The sequence below is a fragment of the Telopea speciosissima genome, chromosome 9 (assembly GCF_018873765.1).
Source record: "Telopea speciosissima isolate NSW1024214 ecotype Mountain lineage chromosome 9, Tspe_v1, whole genome shotgun sequence".
Taxonomy (NCBI): Eukaryota; Viridiplantae; Streptophyta; class Magnoliopsida; order Proteales; family Proteaceae; genus Telopea; species Telopea speciosissima.
The window spans coordinates 21211922-21231585 of record NC_057924.1 but is presented as its reverse complement, the minus strand read 5'-3'; the positions used below and the strand labels follow the sequence as shown (position 1 = coordinate 21231585).

Genomic DNA, 19664 nt, shown 5'->3' with positions numbered 1-19664 from the left:
GTACAGACAATACTGTACAACTCTCTCTCTCTCTCTCTCTCATATCAAAAGAAAGAATAAAAAAGAAACAGAGATCTTCAAGGATTAGGGGTGCCATTGCCAGTGTGAGGTTGAGGTGTGAAGTGGCAAAAGAATGAGAGGATGAAAAGAAAGGGTAGCTGCACTATTGACATTGGATAGGCATTTGGGGTCAAAAGTCACACTTGACTTGACAGGCTTTTGGATCATATTTCCATAATTAATCAATTGTTCTCAAGGCCCCTCAGATTCTAATTAAAAGAAAGAAACAGAGAAGAAAAATAATCCTCATAAAGGAGTTTTTTCTTCTTCCCTGAAGTAATCAACTACCATAGTTTGATCTCCAAGACATAGAAGTGTAAGTAGTTTTGGAAGAATTAAAGTGGTAAACTCCCACCCTCCCTTCCTTCTTTCCTTCACCAAATTTTTATAGTTTCAAAGGATTTCATTTCAGATTTCATGTCATGTGATCATATCATATTAAAGTGGTATATGTGTGTGGATCTGTTTCTATCGTGCCGTGTCTTCTTTTAGGTGGCATCTTTGATTTGATATTTAAGAATTAAGAGGAAGTAGTAGTAGTAGTAGTGGGTCTACAATTTCTATGAAACTCTTTAATGTTGTTTCACATTTTTTTGATGGTTACACTCAGCAATTGTGATTAGTAGTAGTCTATGGCACTTGAGATTTGACATCACAATTAGTACACCTTTCACATGTGTGAGACATGTGTGAGATTGGACTAGGACTAGAGCCACCCACCATCTGAGAAATCCACAAGTTCCCTTAAAAAAAAAACAGATTGGTTGACCCAAAGTGAGGGCAAGGAAGGGCCAATAAATTCTGTTAAACACTAACCACTTTCTGACCTGAGAGGATCAAAGGATCCCAATTACTAAATGCAGAGAGTGGGGAAGCTGCAATTGGTTTCCCTACTTTAAAGAATTTATTGTTAGAAAGAAACTATTAGAAGTACCATCAGCATCTGTAGTCTCAATTTGTTTTGTATTTATCCATGTATCCTCAAAACACACATACCCTGGTCATCTTCAGCCTTTCCCTTGTCATTTTTGCACCTCTAGCATTCCAAATTAACCTTTATAGCCCCAAATTGCTGTATTTGTTGTTCTTTTTGCACATGGCAGAACCTTCTTAATCAAATTTTCCCCTTGTCTTAATGACTTTTTCCTAATGTAACCATCTTATCACTTATTGGTGAAACTACAATGGTACCCTTCACCTGCAACTGTCATGTTATATGTTCTTTCTAGCCTTCAGCTCTTCTGCAGCCTGTCACTGCACCTAGAAGAGGTGAAGACATGTGCTGGTCATCATGGTGGATCACTGGATTACATACATAATGTTGAGTCATGATATGAATTTGCTACAGCACAGCTAATTAATTTGGATAAGTGTTGACGAAATTCTATTACTTCCATTGGATTGCCACTTGTGATCTATTAATATTTGCTTTGTGATATTTTTTTTTTTCTTTTCTTTTATTTGTTTATTCTGACTTTGTTTGACATGTAGAATGAAATGGTTGATTGTGTTTAGTATTATCATTGAAGCATGGTTTGTGGCATGGTCTCATGGTAAATATCAAACTTTACTTGTTGGGTCTATAGCTCAAATTGGTAGAGCACTTGGAACATGAGGATGTCTCAAGCATGTTCCAAGGGGATGGTGGTTCGAATCCACCAAGACCCTTTTTTTCATATTTTTTTTTTTTATTTTTTTATTAAAAATAATTTTTATATGTATTTTAGTAAAAATGGCAATTTTGTAATTAATATTAATCAATACAAAACTATTACAGAAACAAGTTTTATCAAACACCTTTAGTATTAATAGTGTTCTGAATACGTTTCTAGAACAGGTTTATCAAACACCTTTCAGGAAGCCAGTAACGTTATTCTGGTAACAGTAACACCAAAATACATTTTTGATAAAAAAAGGGCATAAAACACTAATAACGTTGTCAAACGATGCCTTAATTTGTTTCAATGCTCATTGTTTCACTTCTTCTATCATCTTTACTTTGTTCCGGTATTCCATTCATTGTCTTTTTGTTTCACTACCATGGTTTCACTTCCTGTGTCATCTTTACTTTGTTTCAATACCCTTGGTTCACTTATTGTCTCTCATATTAATAGCACAACTTTCCTTGGGGGATTGGAGAGACCACTTATGTATTACCGAAAAAGAGACCACTTGTGTCTTTGGACTTTGTTTACAAATCAGAAGTAGTCCATTAACGGATGACTTTAATTTCAATAACATTAAGGTTGTATGTTTTCCGTTCTTTCCTTTGATTTGAATGCATGATTCCGAAAATTTTCGATTAATTGATGAGTTTAATTTCAAAAACATTGTTGAAGCATCAGATATAACATATCCTTACTTCCAACTCTTAATACGCCAAGGGTGGTGTTATGTGCCTAGTTTGCCCTAATTTCCTACACTTTTTTCGCCGTCAAATTCATGATTACTGGGTATTTTTGGGCTTTGATCGGTGATGATTTTTTTCTTCATAACATTAAAAATAGGTTCTTCGTCGTTTGCCGCACACTTGACTAGAAGCAAGATGTTTCTGATTATCATTGGAACATGGTTGTATTGGTTGCTCTGTTCAATTTTTCTTTGATCATCCATTTGTCCATTTGGAATACGGTAGCTACCAACTTGTGTATTTCTCAACTTCTTGGAGTCATTTATTGATTGTTTTAATTACTGATGGCTGGATAGATTGTGATACCCCTAAGACTTTTCACCAAGCGTTGTCTCTGCCGCAGCTCATGGAGATCTGGGGTGAAGATTGACATCTCTTGAAATGGTCATAACTTCTCCTGAAAGGGTTTCGGGTGTTAACGATCACTCACTAAAAAAAGAACCTGCAATTAAAAGATGAAGTTGCAGAGGGGAGAGGTTGCCGCCTCTGGAAAGAGAGAGAAGGATTGGGTTTGAAGTATTAAAACTCTTTGCAGTATCGACGGCGGCGACGGCGGCATAGGCCAGGTTGCAGGTTTGGGAAGAATACAATTTCAGGAAAGTTAGCAGACACTTACCACGCCAAATTTAAAATTGAAGTGGAGAACCGTGGATCCCATTGAGAGCAAATTACAACCGACAGCTACGGGTTTTGTAATGTTGTAATCTTAAACCAATAAGGGGAAAAGAAACAGAATCTCTTGTAAATGGCATGGGAGCTTTGCCTCTTCACTTCTCCACTTTCATCTTTTGCCTCCTAGTGGAGGAGGATGGAGGAATGAAGCCGTAAATCGTAATAGCACTAGCGACTGTAAAAACTAGTGACTTGTGAGAGATCAATACTTTAGTTCACATCACTAGGAACGGTTTGATCAGAGGCACCGCCGGAGTGTTCAACGAGAGGAAAGAGAAGAGAACTAGATTTCTTGAAGTTCTCTGATTTGATCCGCGGGAGTGTTTGAACGAAATGAATAAAATTCGTAATCTCTGATACCGCCGAAGTGTTCGAACAAAATAAAGAATATCTTCACTAGTTCTGTTGGAGTGTTGTAATGAAAGGGAGAACTTCCGCTTGAATGTTCAAACGAAAATAAGAAGGGATTTTGGATTCATTTTGTCTACTCTCGTTCAGTTCAGTGGTTCAAAGCAGCCTTTAATTGTGTAGTGAATCTTTGAGAGCTTATCATTTTGAATTCCATGAAACCCAAAGTTTCTGTTTTTTCTAACCCAATTTCACCGGAGGTGTGTGTTCTCATTAATACAAGCCCACCTGAAGAAACCTCTTTATCGAACCCATTCTTAAAATCAGATAGAAACAGCCTCATAAACCGACTCTGTAGAGACAACAAATTGAAATAAGCCATAGACATCTTGTGCCAACAGTGACAATTTAGGCAAGCAAGTCAAATCCTAGATGTTTTAGATCAGTCTTTAACCTACCCATCTGCTTCAATATATTCTTCTCCATATACAATTATGCCTTCAACAACGAGCACTCGAGGAGGGCAGAAAGGTCCATAACCACATTAAGAGTTCTGGTTTTGTACCTGGGGTGTTTATCTGTAATCGCCTCCTTGACATGTACTCGAAGTGTAACAGCATTGTCGATTCCCAGAAACTGTTTGATGAAATGACTGATAGAGATTTGTGTTCTTGGAACACCATGATTAAGATGGGTCAGCTCAATAAAGCTCGCCAACTGTTTGAAGAAATTCCTGAGAGGTATAATGAAAATTGTAACTTTATACCAAAGCCTCCGATTGGTAACAAGGGAAATGAAAATTTGTATACCTAAAAAGAAAACTTTAACAATCATTATCCAACATGATTGTATAAATTACTTAAATTCCATATTATTTTTAGTAATGATACTTTTACGATGTTAATATCAAGGTGCTTGGGCCCAATGAGAACGTGCACAAAGACATCCAACAGTGGTGGGATTTTTCATTTCATGTAGGGTAGAGCGGTCTTCATTTCACCTTTTGTTTGGGTGCAGGCGTCATGCAGCTTGGCAGCCATCTTTTTCCCTTTAGACTATTTTCTGACGGTTTTCAGACCATTTTCGATCAATAACTATTTTTTGATCATTTTCGGTCAATGACTGTTTTCTAACCCTTTTTTGTCATTGACCAGTTTTTGTCAATGACTATTTTCTAACCATTTTCTGACCTTTTTTTGTCAAAACGATCAATGACTGTTTTCTAATCGTTTTTAATCAATGATTGTTTCTCTGACCATTTTCAATCATTGACTGTTTTTTGACTGTTTTCGATCATTAATTGTTTTCAGCCATTTGATCGTTTTCAATCAATGATTGTTTTTTTACCATTTTTTGTCAATGACTATTTTCTAATCGTTTTCAGTCAGTGACCTTTTTTGGTCACCAACTCATAAATCAATCTTAACTAAAGTAGATTTCAGTCTATTTCTCTAATAACCCAAATAGACCGAAAATAAGGTGCAAGCACAAACCAACACCTCACATTTAAGAGGTCATGAATTTAACTATAAATAAATAATAATAATAATAATAATAAACAGAAATCATGAATTACACGTATGAAAGAGAGTTTCCGTCCATTGGAGAGGGATCCAATCTTAGCTGGGACAGAGTACAATAATGAAATAGATGCATCCCTTACCATACATTTGTCAAGACAGAGGATAAACGTGAAATACATGGCTGGGCCCACTTTTCCTCATAATATGGCCTTAGTCCACGTGGTATACCAGCCTCTATGGATAGCGATTCAGCCCGAATCTACAGGGAATCAGCAAGAACCTTAGAAAAATGTCTTAGAAAAATGACAGAATACACATCAATTTGCAGTTGTAAGTGGGGTTCTTACATGCACAATAACTTAATTTGCAGTTGTACAAAGGTGGATGGAGATGCAGTCTCTTGTCTTTTCTCCATCTTCGATCAAGTTCTTAGAAGAGAGTCATAAGCACCCAAATTTGATGATGCATGTGAGCTTAATTAAACACCAATTCCATCAAGCTAATAGTCTAGTTCTACCATGAGAGAATTTAGGATTAATTAGAAATTTAGAATGGTTAGGTATAAAAACATAGTCTAGTTCTGCGCACAATATATGAACTTGTTTTGAAACATCAAAATCATGAAATATCAATTTATGGCAAGCCATTTTTTTCTTGTGCATGCATGCTAGCCGTTACTAATTACCTCTTCCAAAGCTCATATATTCTGAGTTGTACGTGGCTATAAATATCAGATCACACAAATACTTTGTACCCCAAGCATCTTAGCTGCCCCCCATTTTGGTTCTATCTTATATTTTGTGTCATTTGGAAGATTTCTGACCTACCTTCTTTTGCTCCGGCTGCCCACCAGCATTTGATTCAAAATCCAAACACAGATATCATTCGTGGGTCAGAGAATTACCATCCCAGCATTTGGGGTGACCGATTCCTCGAATATCCTCCTGATGATATGGTAAGTTGCACCACACTTGATTTCAGGTTCTGTTTTGTTATTTGTCAAAGATAGGGTTGTTGTTAGTCTGGGCCAAAGCAATGTTCGCAATGATTGTGAGGTAGGTTTTGAGGGTGTTGTTCCAGGCAGTGACACTCCTATGGGGAACCTAAGTTCTAACTTAATCATCAATACTCAGGGAAGATTATCCTAGAGCGGATGGCAGTGGTTCTAGCAGGAGATGGTTGGTTCCTCCCATTCTTTCCTATAATCCAAATGGGAAGAAGGTCAACTTTATATCTTGTGATTCGTTACTTGGGACCTTTTTTGTCCTTTAGTTCCTCTTTAGCTTGATTTGATTGTAGTTATATCGGTTATTATGTATGTGTTTCCTTTCCTCTTGAAGTTTGGGATTTGTTTGGCTGATTGTAATTTTTTTTTCTCCTCTTCGATTCTGGGGCCCTTGTTCTTTCTCCTTTTGATAATGAATTTCGTATTCACCAAAAAAAAAAAAAAAAAATTTGCACCACACACACACACACAGAAGGGGAAGGGAGACCAAAACTATGTGGTCTATGTATTATAGTTTTTTTTTTTACAAGTGTAAAAACAAAGAACAATAATTTTGCAGGTATATGATGCTTGTCCTGAACATGTTGCTGAAGAGTTGAAAGAAGTAAGGAGGATGCTAAGGGCTGATGTCAATTTTGATCCTTCAAACAAATTGAACTTGATTGATTCCTTACAACGTCTTGGTATACCACTTTGAAGGAGAGATTGATCGAGGAGTTGCTAGACCAGAATAAGGATACAGTACCCCCTGATCATGGAAACCATCTTTGCACCATCGCTTTATGGTTTCGATTACTGAGACGATAAGGGTAAAATGTCTCCTACAGTAAATACTCCTTTCTCATCCTTCCTTGATTGGAAATTAATTAGACCACTATGGTCATCTGACTATCACCTGTCCACCTTGCAGATGCTTTCAATAGGTTCAAGGACAGCAAAGGCAGCTTCAAGGATGACTTAATTAAAGATGTGCCTAGATTGCTATGCTTGTATGAGCTACACATCTCAGGGTACATGGAGAAGACATCCTAGATGAAGCTCTGACATTCACAACCACTCAACTTAAATCTATACTTACTCATCATCATCATGATTTAAAGCCTCCTCTTGCAACACAAGTGATGCATGCATTGAAACAGCCCCTCCAAAAGGGCATGCCAAGATTAGAAACAAGGCTTTACATCTCTGTTTATGAAGAAATGGAGACAAGGAATGAGACTCTGCTGAAGCTTGCAAAGTTGGATTTCAATTCACTGTAGTCAATTCACCTGTAGGAGCTAAGCCAACTCTGAAGGCGGGTTTATTCTTTTTCTCTTTTTTTTTGTGTGTGTGTGTGTGTGTGGTTAATTTGATACATGTATCTTTCTATGCATATATTTATTATGAGCAATAGTCATGTTCATATACCCTGTTAATTAATGCACGCAGATGGTGGAAAGAATTGGAATTTGCAACTAAGCTCCCTTATGCGAGAGACCGACTCGTGGAATGCTATTTTTGGATAGTGGGGTGTATTTTGAGCCAAATTCCTCTCTTGCTAGAATGATGTTAACAAAAGTTATAGCCTTGACTTCAATCTTAGATGATACCTACGATGTTTATGGCACACATTGGAAGAACTCAACCTCTTCACAGATACAATTGAAAGGTTTGATGTTATACCCGCACCCAAACTACACCTTAATTCTTCGGGCCACGTCGAACTTTCACTGGTAGATGTGACGGCGCTGTCAACGGTCAGCACCTGTGACTTTGGGTCGTGACAGTCAAGGAGTTAACTAGAATAAAATGGTGGAATTTTGATGTGATGGGTGATGTGACCACATGAAGGTGAGCATTTAATCCTTAAATATCATGTGTACGTGCTCCCTTCGTAAACCTCGAAAGGAAGGCCAAAGCCCGGAGTTTATTACCTTGGGTTCACCTTATTTTTGCAAGACTAGACCCTGAGCTGGACCCACGGGGATGAGTACACACTTGCCATACGATTTATTGTGGATAAGGTGTTGTGGGCCCCATCATCTCCTTTTGTATTTTAGTATGGGATCTTAAAATATCTTAGGGACCCACTAGAGATAAATAAGGGTTTTGAAGTTATGTGGATTAATCCAACTATCCACTCACAAGCCACTAGGCACCCACTAACTAAGTCACTACACTTGGGGTTATGACCATTAAGTGGTCATAACTCATCTAACCTAGCAAAACCGTGGAGGTGAGGAGAGAAAGGAAAAGAGATGAAAAAGAGAAAGGAAAGAAGAAAGAAGAAAAAGGAGAAGAAGAAGAAAGGAAGAAGAAAAGAGGAGGAAAAGTTTGGAAGAACCCTAGGGCTTGTGCAGCTCTACCCTAGGAGTGTTTGTCTTGATTGAGGTAGGTCCTTAAATCTCTCTCTCTCTCTTCTTTAATTCTTTTTGGGTTTGGAGATGAAGTCATTAGGTTGAGGGTTTTGATCCTAGGGTTCCATTTGGAACCCAAGGATGCTTTTGGGTTAGTATCCTCCCTACTTGGAGGCTTAAAGCTAGCCTTGAGTCTATTCTCTTCCCTTTTCTGGATTTTAATTCTTGGATCTAGGGTTCTTGGTGGAGAAACCCTAGATTTGGGGTTTTGATGAAATGATTTCCTCTTTGAACCCAACAATCCCTTCATTTGGATAGGGTATTATGACCCTAGGTGGTTTAAGACCCTTCCCCTAAGTCCTTGCGGACTAAAACCTAGGTGAAATCAAGTTGGGGAGCTCAAACCTTGGGAATTTTGGATTCAGCAGGGTGCTGGACCCTGTGGTGGACTCAGACTAGAAACCACAACCAGAGTCCACCCCTTCTCTGTCTACAGCTGGACCCAGGAGTGGACCCAGACCAGAGTCCGCCCCGTGAGTCTGCATGCTTGCTGGTTCACGCTGAACCCAGGAGTGGACCCAGACCAGAATCCACCCAAGAGTCCGGTCCTGGTTTTTAAAGCATTCTACCCCGGTTGGACCCAGGCATTATGCCTCCACTCAAGACTCCACCTGGACTCTGTTATCCTTCTTTAAGACTTAATCTTTGGAGACTCTTTGGGACCCCTCCTACCTTACCTAACTTGCTTTGTCATGCTTCTTTAGGCACCATTACTCTTACAGTGAGGCTTATCATACGTTGATCGACGATGAACCCTAATAAACGAATTCGTGAACTAATAGGTGAGTGGGTGTGGATTTTACTTAACTTAGGAGTGTTTTGCATTATGTTATGCTTGTATGTCATTTCTCATGCATACTCATTCTTGCATTATTATAACTATGTTTTTGAAAATTGTGAATGTATGCGTTATGAATGTGGCTTGTTAATGTCTTCATCATGTTTATAATTGGTCTGTCATGCGTCGTATCGTGCTGGTACTCTGGTGATAGATGATATGGGACGTTGATGCACCCGGAATACCTTTCGATACGATAGTATCATATTGCATCATACGGTTAGTGCTATTATATGGTTTGTCATGCGTCGTGTCGTGCTGGTACCTGGGTACTAGATGGTATGGGACATTGATGCACCTGGAATACCTCTCGACACTATAGTTCATATAGTATGATTAGGGTTACGTTCCCCTTGCTACGACCCTTACCAACAGGGATTTAGGTGTGGGGTAACCAAGGCTCCCTGTGTGCTTGAGGAGTGATACGAGGCCAGGTCAGGGATGATCATTGGTTATTGGGGTCTGCCTCTGGGTGGCGGGGGGGCTTCTACCAGTGCGGGCCCCAAGGTAACAATTGAGGTTGCATCGTGGTGACAAGATAAGTGATCTATGATGTTTTTCGAGTTGTTGCAGTAGCAAGAACCTAGTGACTTAAACATATTTGCTTAATGGCTAACTGTGATTCGAGCCACTGCATCGAGATCCTGGCGGTGTGGGGTGACATGTGTCATCCTAATTATACCCCCTTTTATTGTATTTTATCCCTTTTGGGATGGGGGTGTAACAATATGGTATCAGAGCATGATGCTCTGTACTTAGAATCACAGTCGAGCGGAATATCGATTTACTCTACACAAGTAGGTTTTAATTAAAAGACTTGCAAGACAACGATATTGTATAACAAAACCTAGGCAGAAGACTAGATAGGTGTGAAAGCCGATAACATCAATAATAAAACAAGAATAAAATGACATAGTAGTGATGAATTAGCGTTCCATTCTTAGATTCAGCTTGATTACATAGACCTCCCCTTGAGGCGTCCATGAAGGTTGAATTCTCAAAAATTCAGCTAGGTTTCTTGTTATTCTTATATAGAAGGAAGTAAATAAACTCCAACAACTTAAACTAATAAATGTAAAGAGCATAAAACATAATAAAGGTGGGCCATGGACCCTAAGCCTAACTCCATGTGCCAAATCATCTCTAGATTTTAGTACTCTTTCCTTATGACTTCCCTCTTTGCTTTTGATTTATCGTATATATATGTTTATATGTGAGGACTCTCTAGACTTGGATTCCTCTTTCACGCTATGAAACCTATTAAATGTGCGTGATGGGTTGAGAATTTTGAACAGGTATTTACAATGGTTCGCACCCGTTCAAATAAAAATTTCTCCCCTCCCCGTGATGAGGCCTCAGACGCCTTGGATACAGCTATACCACTTGCCTTTCTTGCCTCAAACAATGTTGATGTGATGACAATACTGGGGAGTATATTGCGAATCATGAAACAGGAACAATGGCCCTTTATACAAACCATGAATGCCTAATTCCAAGCAGTAATGTAGGAAGGAGAAAAGCAACCAGTGACTCCTGCACAAGTATCACCTCCTGCACCTGATGCTCAACCTCCCCTCTTTACTGATGAGGTTATCTTCACAGTGAACGATATGCTGAGGAGTTTTCAACAATAACAAGACAAATATGTGGAGGATATGTTGGCGGCCATGAGAAGGCAACAACAAGAATTCATGGCCAGTGTGAACACACGAATCCAATCAGCACAACAGACGCAGACCGTGCTAGTGGAATTCCTTCGTAGCTGTTGCATCATCTACAAGCGATGCACCTCTAGATCAACCTGTACTGCCACCCCAAACACAAAGATCTAAGTAAAAACCTATGACCTCGCGAGAGTCTGAGACACCTAGTAAGGCTCCCAAAGGACCCTATCCTGATTCGACTCCAACAAGCTCTGGTAGAAGGGATGCAAACCAACTTGGCCAAATGGCACAATTCAAAGTTACACTTCAATCATCTAAGTCAAACTTCCTTTGTTACAACTACAATCAGCTGGGGCATATAGCCAGGGTTTGCCCATATCATGGAGCCAAGTATGTGTCGGATCCTCATGTCACGTATCCCGAGCAGCCACAATAGGATGGTAGGTCCCAAGGCAGTTTTCACCTTAACTATAGAGAAGACAGAGTCAACACCGGGCACCGTAATAGGTACCTTATCTATACTTATGACATGTGCATGCGTTGTCTTTTTGGGGCTGCGTTCTTTTTGCCGCCGACTAAGATTGCTAAGAATCACTTGGTACTTAGTTTGACTGTCGGTGAGGGATTCACCGAAGGACTTGTTACTTTAGTCTAGTGATTGGAGAGGAAGTTTTACCTTTCTCTTCCGTGCTGCGTAGGTACGTAGTTGAGTTTTGATAAAGTTATGCACCCTCAAACCGATAGATTGAACTTTTCGATCTGAAAGCTTAATTGGTGTGTGGTATTGTGTCAGGTGTTGATTTTGTAGTCTTGTGTGAGTAAGAGATGGAAACTGAAACTGAAGGATTTGACAAAACTTTACTCAACCATGGATATGAGTGGAATAATGGGTCACCGAATGTCCCCTCCGTTATTGGGAGCGAACAGTAGGGATTCCATCAATATTCCAATTCATTCTAAAGTTGAGTTAGGTATTGGAGAATCAAAAGTGAAAATCTTTAGAGTAAAAGCCTTGTAAGAAAAGTAGTACAGATCTATGCCATACAAACCTAAGTACCTCATTCCTCTATCTTTTTATAAAATACAACAAAGTCAAGGATTTAATCCTTAAACTACAAAGGGGTAAGACCTACAAAATTTTGTTAAAAATAGAAATATTTATACTTTGACCAAATGGAATCATAAATATGTATCGAACATGATAAAACTGTTATAACAAATAAGAAGGGCGAAAACAGAGAGAACAAATGGAACTTGCAGGCTTGGATGCTAAAATCTTAGTAAGGCATATAAATAAAACTAATAGCCCCATGTGCAAAATTTCTAAGTCCATCTAAAAAAAAAAAAATTAGTAAATTTAAAGGTGAAAATCCTTGATTCATAAGTAGAGAACACTTAAAAGTAAAAGAAAATGAGATTTGGTTAGATGATGGTCAAATATCACCATTAACCTGAAACTATAATGCTAACATATGTTTAGGACATAGTATGACATATAAAGGAAATAAAAATCCAACCTAGAGCATGCTAGCAACTTTAACATATACTATTAAAAAAAAAATCTAGTTTTGATTGGTGAAACAGGGAAGGTGTAACGTATACAACTTGTATCAAGTTGTAGAAACACAATTAAAATCCTACATTGATAATCCAATTTGTATGTAACAAAGGAAATTGGGAATTAAACCTTGGGTTGGGTTTTCTTCTTAAGACCTTGTCTAGATCTTTGGTTTAAAAATGTAAAGTCCATGAAAGTAGTATTAGATAAACCTTATATAATGTAAAAAGGTTGATGTTGTACTGCAAACAAATTCCTAATAAAAACGGAACCACAATAGCAGTTTTGAGAAAGAACTTAGGTTTATTAATTTATACCTCAAGCTTGAGGGCATAGCTCTAAAGACTTGGAGTCAAACAAACACTTGCACAAAGAATGATCAATGCAAACTAAAGGAAAGAATCAAGCCTCATTCAAGTAGAGATATGAGAAAAATGAAAAAGTACCATTACATTATAACTTAAGTATAAAAAATTCTTAAATAAGTGAATGGATGATCTAGGCAGTATACACCAATCTCCAATGATAGGATTGATGTCTTTTGTGTTTGTTTCTTTTATAAAAGATAAGAATTATGGAAGACTTGACCTAAAGCAGGGGCCTTTTTCCCAAAATTGCTTGAAACCCTTGGTGAGCATGCCAAGAAACATGGAGTCAATGCTATACAAATCACACATAGAGCAAATGGGTCAAAATTTAATCATAAAATAATGCACTAATAGGAGATAAAGCATAGCAGCAATAAATTTTACAAACTAAGGATTGTAGTTTTCGACCTCAAGTTGAGACCATAGCTTGAAATGTTTAAAACTAAAATGAAATGCTCACAATAACTTTAATTGATGAAAAAAATTGAAGAAAAAAAAAAAACAAGACCATATCCAATTCGGGTAGAAAATGAGAATCCATGTACGGTTAGGGGTTTCCTAAATTTGACTTAGATTGATGGTTTAGATTGACTACGCTATTTTAAAGCTAATTTTTTATTTTACTGCATTGAAACGTATAACGTTTTAAAGCTGATTTCTGATTTTTACTATATTGAAAACTACTCTGCTTTAAAGTAATTTTTGAATTTTGCTGCATTGGAATCTTCTCTGATTTAAAGTTAATTTCTAATTTTGCTACATTAGAACCCATTCTGTTTTAAGACTAAAGTTCTGATTTTTTCTTATTTTGAAAACCTATTATGTGGTAGAGTTTTGGAGCTATACTTAGGACCCAAATCCCAAGACCCAATATAGGTCAGATTACGATGAGATTTTGGGGTTTTTTGACCTACTAGGAATGAAACTAGATTCTGATTTGGACCCATTTTGAGGTTGCTTGCTGTCATGATTGAGAAACTTCCATATGTTTATTTTTTGTCTTTTCTGTCAAAGTTGAGTTCTTCCTCAATCACTCTAATTCTGCCCAAAGTGCATGAACACAGTTTGGGAGCGTGTGAGTGCTACCTAGTGTAATTTTGACCAAGGTTTCAGCCTATTATGACTGGTGGACCTTATGTTGACTTTCGAGGGAGTAGGGTACTGGTTTGGAAGGGTAAAATCCATAAGTGGAGTGCTAAACTGGGCCTCCATAATACAAATAAGTTGGAACATAACTACAATGCTTAATAAATATACAAAGCATGACAACAGAATTTTCTACAACTTTGGATTATAAATTTTTTATCTTAAACTTAATGTAATAACTTGGACTTTTCTAAAACACGCTCTCAAAGAAGGGATCTATCTAAGAGAAATTTGGATAATTAGCTACAGCCTAAGTAAATTTTTGCAACCTGAGAATCAATCTTATGTACCTTGGACACTACACTCTCTTTTTGTTGACCTAGTAGAACTCACTGCTAACTTTACTTCTGTACCTATCTATTTTCCATCACAACCAATGGATAGCAGCACTACGATCCCACATTTTGGCTAGTCTTAGGACAAACACCTTCTTAAATTCTTTCTTGTATGATGTATAAGTTTCTTACTAATCTAAGCTATTTTAATCCTTTTCTTTAAAAAATAAAAAATAGTCCATTACATGTATGAACAAAGAGAATTGGAAATAAACCCAAAATAGTAAAATCTAGAAATTTATAAGGTTGAAAATTAAGTTTGGGAAGTGAAAGATTTCAAATTTGGGGTTGGAATTTTAACCAAATATCTGTTGGATCTTCGATCAGATCATCTCCTAGGAAGATTCAACCGAGAATCCGATTAGGCCAATACCTATGTTTTGACCCTTTTTATGGGGCCAACTCGTTCCTAACCTTTATGACTCGTCTATTATTCAATTGCGGACGAGGTACCCCTCTCTTTTTGAGTTACAAGGTATGACAAATTTCATGGAGGAAATTTCTTATAAGGTTGGGGGAATGTTATACCCGCACCCAAACTACAACTTAATTCTTTGGGCCACATCGAACTTTCACTGGTAGATGTGACGGCGCTGCCAACGGTCAACACCTGTGACTTTGGGTCGTGACAGTCAAGGAGTTAATTGGAATAAAAAGGTGGAATTTCAATATGATGGGTGATGTGACCGCATGAAGGTAAGCATTTAATCCTTAAATATCATGTGTACGTCCCTTTGTAAACCTTGAAAGGTGGGCCAAAGCTCGGAGTTTATTACCTTGAGTTCACCCTATTTCTGCAGGAGTGGACCCTGAGCTGGACCCACGGGGATGAGTCCACAGTTGCCATAAGATTTATTGTGGATAAGGTGTCGTGGGCCCCATCATCTCCTTTTGTATTTTAGTGTGAGGTCTTAAAATATCTTAGGGACCCACTAAAGACAAATAAGGGTTTTGGAGTTATGTGGATTAATCCAACTATCCACTCACAAGCCACCAGGCACCCACTAACTAAGTCACTACACTTAGGGTTATGACCATTAAGTGGTCATAACTCATCTAACCTAGCAAAACCATGGAGGTGAGGAGAGAAAGGAAAGAAGAAAAGGGAGAAGAAGAGAATGAAGGAATTGGAAGAACCCTAGGGCTTGTGTAGCTCTACCCTAGAAGTGTTTGTCTTGGTTGAGGTATGTCCTTAAATCTATCTCTCTCTCTCTCTCTCTTCTTTAATTCTTTTTGGGTTTGGAGATGAAGCCATTAGGTTGGGGTTTTTTATCCTAGGGTTCCATTTGGAACCCAAGGATGCTTTTGGGTTAGTGTCCTCCCTACTTGGAGGCTTGAAGCTAACCTTGAGTCTATTCTCTTCCCTTTTCTGGATTTTAATTCTTGGATCTAGGGTTCTTAGTGGAGAAACCCTAGATTTGGGGTTTTGATGAAATGATTTTCTCTTTGAACCCAACAATCCCTTGATTAGGATAGGGTATTATGACCCTAGGTGGTTTAAAGACCCTTCCCCCAAGTCCTTGCGGACTAAAACCCAGGCGAAATCGAGTTGGGGAGCTCAAACCTTGAGAATTTCAAATTCAGCAGGGTGGTGGATCCTGTGGTGGACTCAGACTAGAAACCACAACCAGAGCCCACCCCTTCTCTGTCTCATGCTGAACCCAGGAGTGGACCTAGACTAGAATCCACCCAAGAATCCCGGCCCTGGTTTTTAGAGCATTCTACCTCGGTTGGACCCAGACATTGTGCCTCCACTCAAGACTCCACCTAGACTCTATTATCCTTCTATAAGACTTAATCTTTGAAGACTCTTTGGGACCCCTCCTACCTTACCTAACTCGCTTTGTCATGCTTCTTTAGGCACCATTACTTTTACGGTGAGGCTTATCATACGTTGATCAACGATGAACCCTAATAAACGAATTCGCGAACTAATAGGTGAGTGGGTGTAGATTTTACTGAACTTGAGAGTGTTTTGCATTATGTTATGTTTGTATGCCATTTCTCATGCATACTCATTCTCGCATTATTATAACTATGTTCGTGAAAATTACGAATGTATGCGTTATGAATGTGGCTTGTTAATGTCTTCATCATGTTTATAATTGGTCTGTCATGCGCTGTGTCGTGCTGGTACTTTGGTGATAGATGGTATGGGACGTTGATGCACCTGGAATACCTCTCGATACGATAGTATCATATTACATCATAAGGTTAGTGCTATTATATGGTTTGTCATGCATCGTGTTGATGTACCCGGAAGACCTCTTGACACGATAGTTTATATAGTATGGTTAGGGTTACGTTCCCCTTGCTACGACCCTTACCAATAGGGGTTTAGGTGTTGGGTAACCAAGGCTCCCTATGTGCCTGAGGAGTGATACGAGGCCAGGTCAGGGATGATCATTGGTTATCGGGGTCTGCCTCTGGGTGGCGAGTGGCTCGTGGCTCCTATCGGCGTGGGCCCCAAGGTAACAATTGAAGTTACATCGTGGTGATAAGATAAGTGATCCATGATGTTTTTCGAGTTGTTGCAGTAGCAAGAACCTAGTGACTTAGACATGTTTGCTAGGTGGTTAATATTATTAATTAATTCATGCATCATGGACTATGTGTTATTGTTTGCATGTTCCCCATCCCCTCACTGGGCTCAGTGGAACTTATCCCTCTTTGCGCAACCTTTTTAGATGCGTAGCAAGTGATGTTTTGGTGAAAAAACTCTGTGGCTCTTTCTATTGGATATATTTTGCTCGGTGTTGTTGTCGTGCAATCAGTGACTTATATCTATGATGTTGATTAGATGTTGATGACTGTGCCAATGGGACACTTGGATCGAGACACTTATTTCTTTATTCCTTTTAAGTTCCGTCATTTGTATGGTATAAACTCTCTAATAATTATTGTTGTTCTTAGTTTTATTTAACCTCTTGAGAAAGGATGTAATATATTATTTGTCTATCACATAGACTTTTGAACGCTTTTATTATTGTAAACGCTTCCATTATTTTGCATCTACATTTACTTTTATTGTAAATGTATTTCTTCCCGCACTCTAATGTACATAAGAGTTGTATTGAGTTGACTCTGATTCGAACCGCTACATCGAGATCCTGACGGTGTGGGGTGACACGTGTCATCCTAATTATACCCCCTTTTATTGTATTTTATCCCTTTTTGGGATCGGAGTGTAACATTTGATCTATCGATGATATATACATATGTCTTTAGTTGTCTACTATGTATATTATTTTCACTTTGATGATTTAATTAAAGTGAATGATACTGCTTCATTCATTAATGCTTTGAATGGAATGCTCATCAAATTTTCAGCTGGGACATAATAAGCGGCATGGATCAACTTTCCGAATACATGAAAGTGCTTTATTCTGCACTCCTAGATGTTTACAATGAAATTAAGCAAGAACTGAGAAAGGAAAATGGGCAATCTTATCGACTTAATTATGCAATAAAATCAATGAGTACTGTGTCACCTATAGTAACAATTTCATTTCTACCAATTTGATTAACCGATTGATTTCATAGATTAATCTAGCTAGTAACTTCTAAAATGTTAAAAAAATTGGCCTAATTAATTATAATCAATTAATCATGTTTGTTTGGTTTTATATTACAGATGAAGAAACAGGTCAGAGTCTACTTCATAGAAGCCAAATGGTTTAATGAAAGATACATTCCAACATTCAAAGAGTATATGAGAATTGCATTGACCTCCAGTGGTTACCCTATGCTTACATTCACACCCTTTGTCCTAATTGGCGGCATGGCAGATATTATTGTGACAAAGGAAGCATTAGACTGGGAAATTGATGATCCTAAACATGTTAGGGCTTCAGCCTTAATAAGCCAGCTTTTGGATGATATTGTGTCCCACAAGGTAAATAAACACTACCACACACTGCATGACATAGTTTTAGCTAGTACACATTATTGACACCACACTGGTATCAAAAATAAGTATGTCAATTTAGAACCAAAATCAAAACTAGTCATTTAAAATCGAATCAAAGTAAATTGGTTCAGTTCTGGTTTTAAAAATTAGAATCTTTTTTTAATATTTTGAAATATTGGGTGGATTATGATCCTAACCGTGATTCAATTCTAATGTTATTTGAAGATGGAGCAAGAGAGAGGACATGTTTGATCGTGAGTGCTACATAAAACAACATGGTGTCACCGAACAAGAAGGATGTGATGAGTTTAAAAGAAGAATAGAGATTGCATGGAAAGATATAAATGAAGGGTCCATCAAACCGACTATTATCCCAATGCCATTTCTGATGCGGATTATCAATCTTACGCATATGATGGATGCCAAATATAAGCATGGAGATGGATTCACTAATGCCTCACAAGTTCTGAAAGACTACATCACTTTCTTGTTCATTGATCCAATTTGATCTTTCATTATTGTCTCGATCACTTGGATAATATATATCTATAAAAGGCAAATAATAAAGGTCCCAAACTCTGAACTCTGTGATAGTCTTCACAAATTAACTTTGAAGTATTCGTCTTTATGATTGGTATGGGGGAGCCAATCAAAGAGATGTGGCAAAACAGAATTTAGATAAAAGGACATTAAAGTCATTTCATTTGAGAAAGACAGAAAGATAGAAACAGAAATCTACGAAAACGAGGCCTAATCGTACGAGAACGTGATCGTGTACGCCTTTAGCCAGCCACTAATGGAAAGAGAGGAGGAATGGATTCCATGTGGCTTGTCAATGGGGTACGTGATGTCGTTCTGGTACGATAATGTGATTCTAGCTACATGAAAACTATGGTTATCATCTCTCCTCAACATTAGGTGGGCCCACTAATGAATATGACCATTTAAAAAAATCTTTAGTCAGTTGGAGTTTGGAACACCTGGGCTTCACGAAAATGTTGTTATCATCTCCCGAGTCCTGACGATTATTTACCAAAAAAATCTCCTGACGATTAGTTGGGCCCACAGGGAAAATTGTGGTTATTATTCATTAGGTGAATCGTTATCCTCTACAGTTCCTTGACCGGTGTGGTTCTCTAGTGTCTCTCACAAGAGAGGGTGGCTTTCACCCGGGGCACCTGACCCTCTTCTTGTGAGAGGCACTAGGGAACTGCACCGATCAAGGAACACATAGGAAAAAAAATTGGATTAGGTGAGTCTCCTGGTTCTACACGTTGCTCAATGAAATTGTGTCTTTACACTTTTTTTTCCCATGAATGGATCATCTGTATGTACCACCAAGTGAAGGTACATGTGAGAGCCAATCACATTTTAATTTTGTTTTCATAAATAGCCCTCCTTTCTTTGTAAATGAAAAAAATAGGATTAAG

The 19664-nt window shown here is 38.2% G+C and overlaps 1 pseudogene; it reads left to right on the top strand.

Moving 5' to 3' along the window:
• The first annotated feature begins 5775 nt into the window (after positions 1-5775).
• On the top strand, positions 5776-18748 carry LOC122640963 (annotated as a pseudogene).
• Positions 18749-19664: the final 916 nt, after the last annotated feature.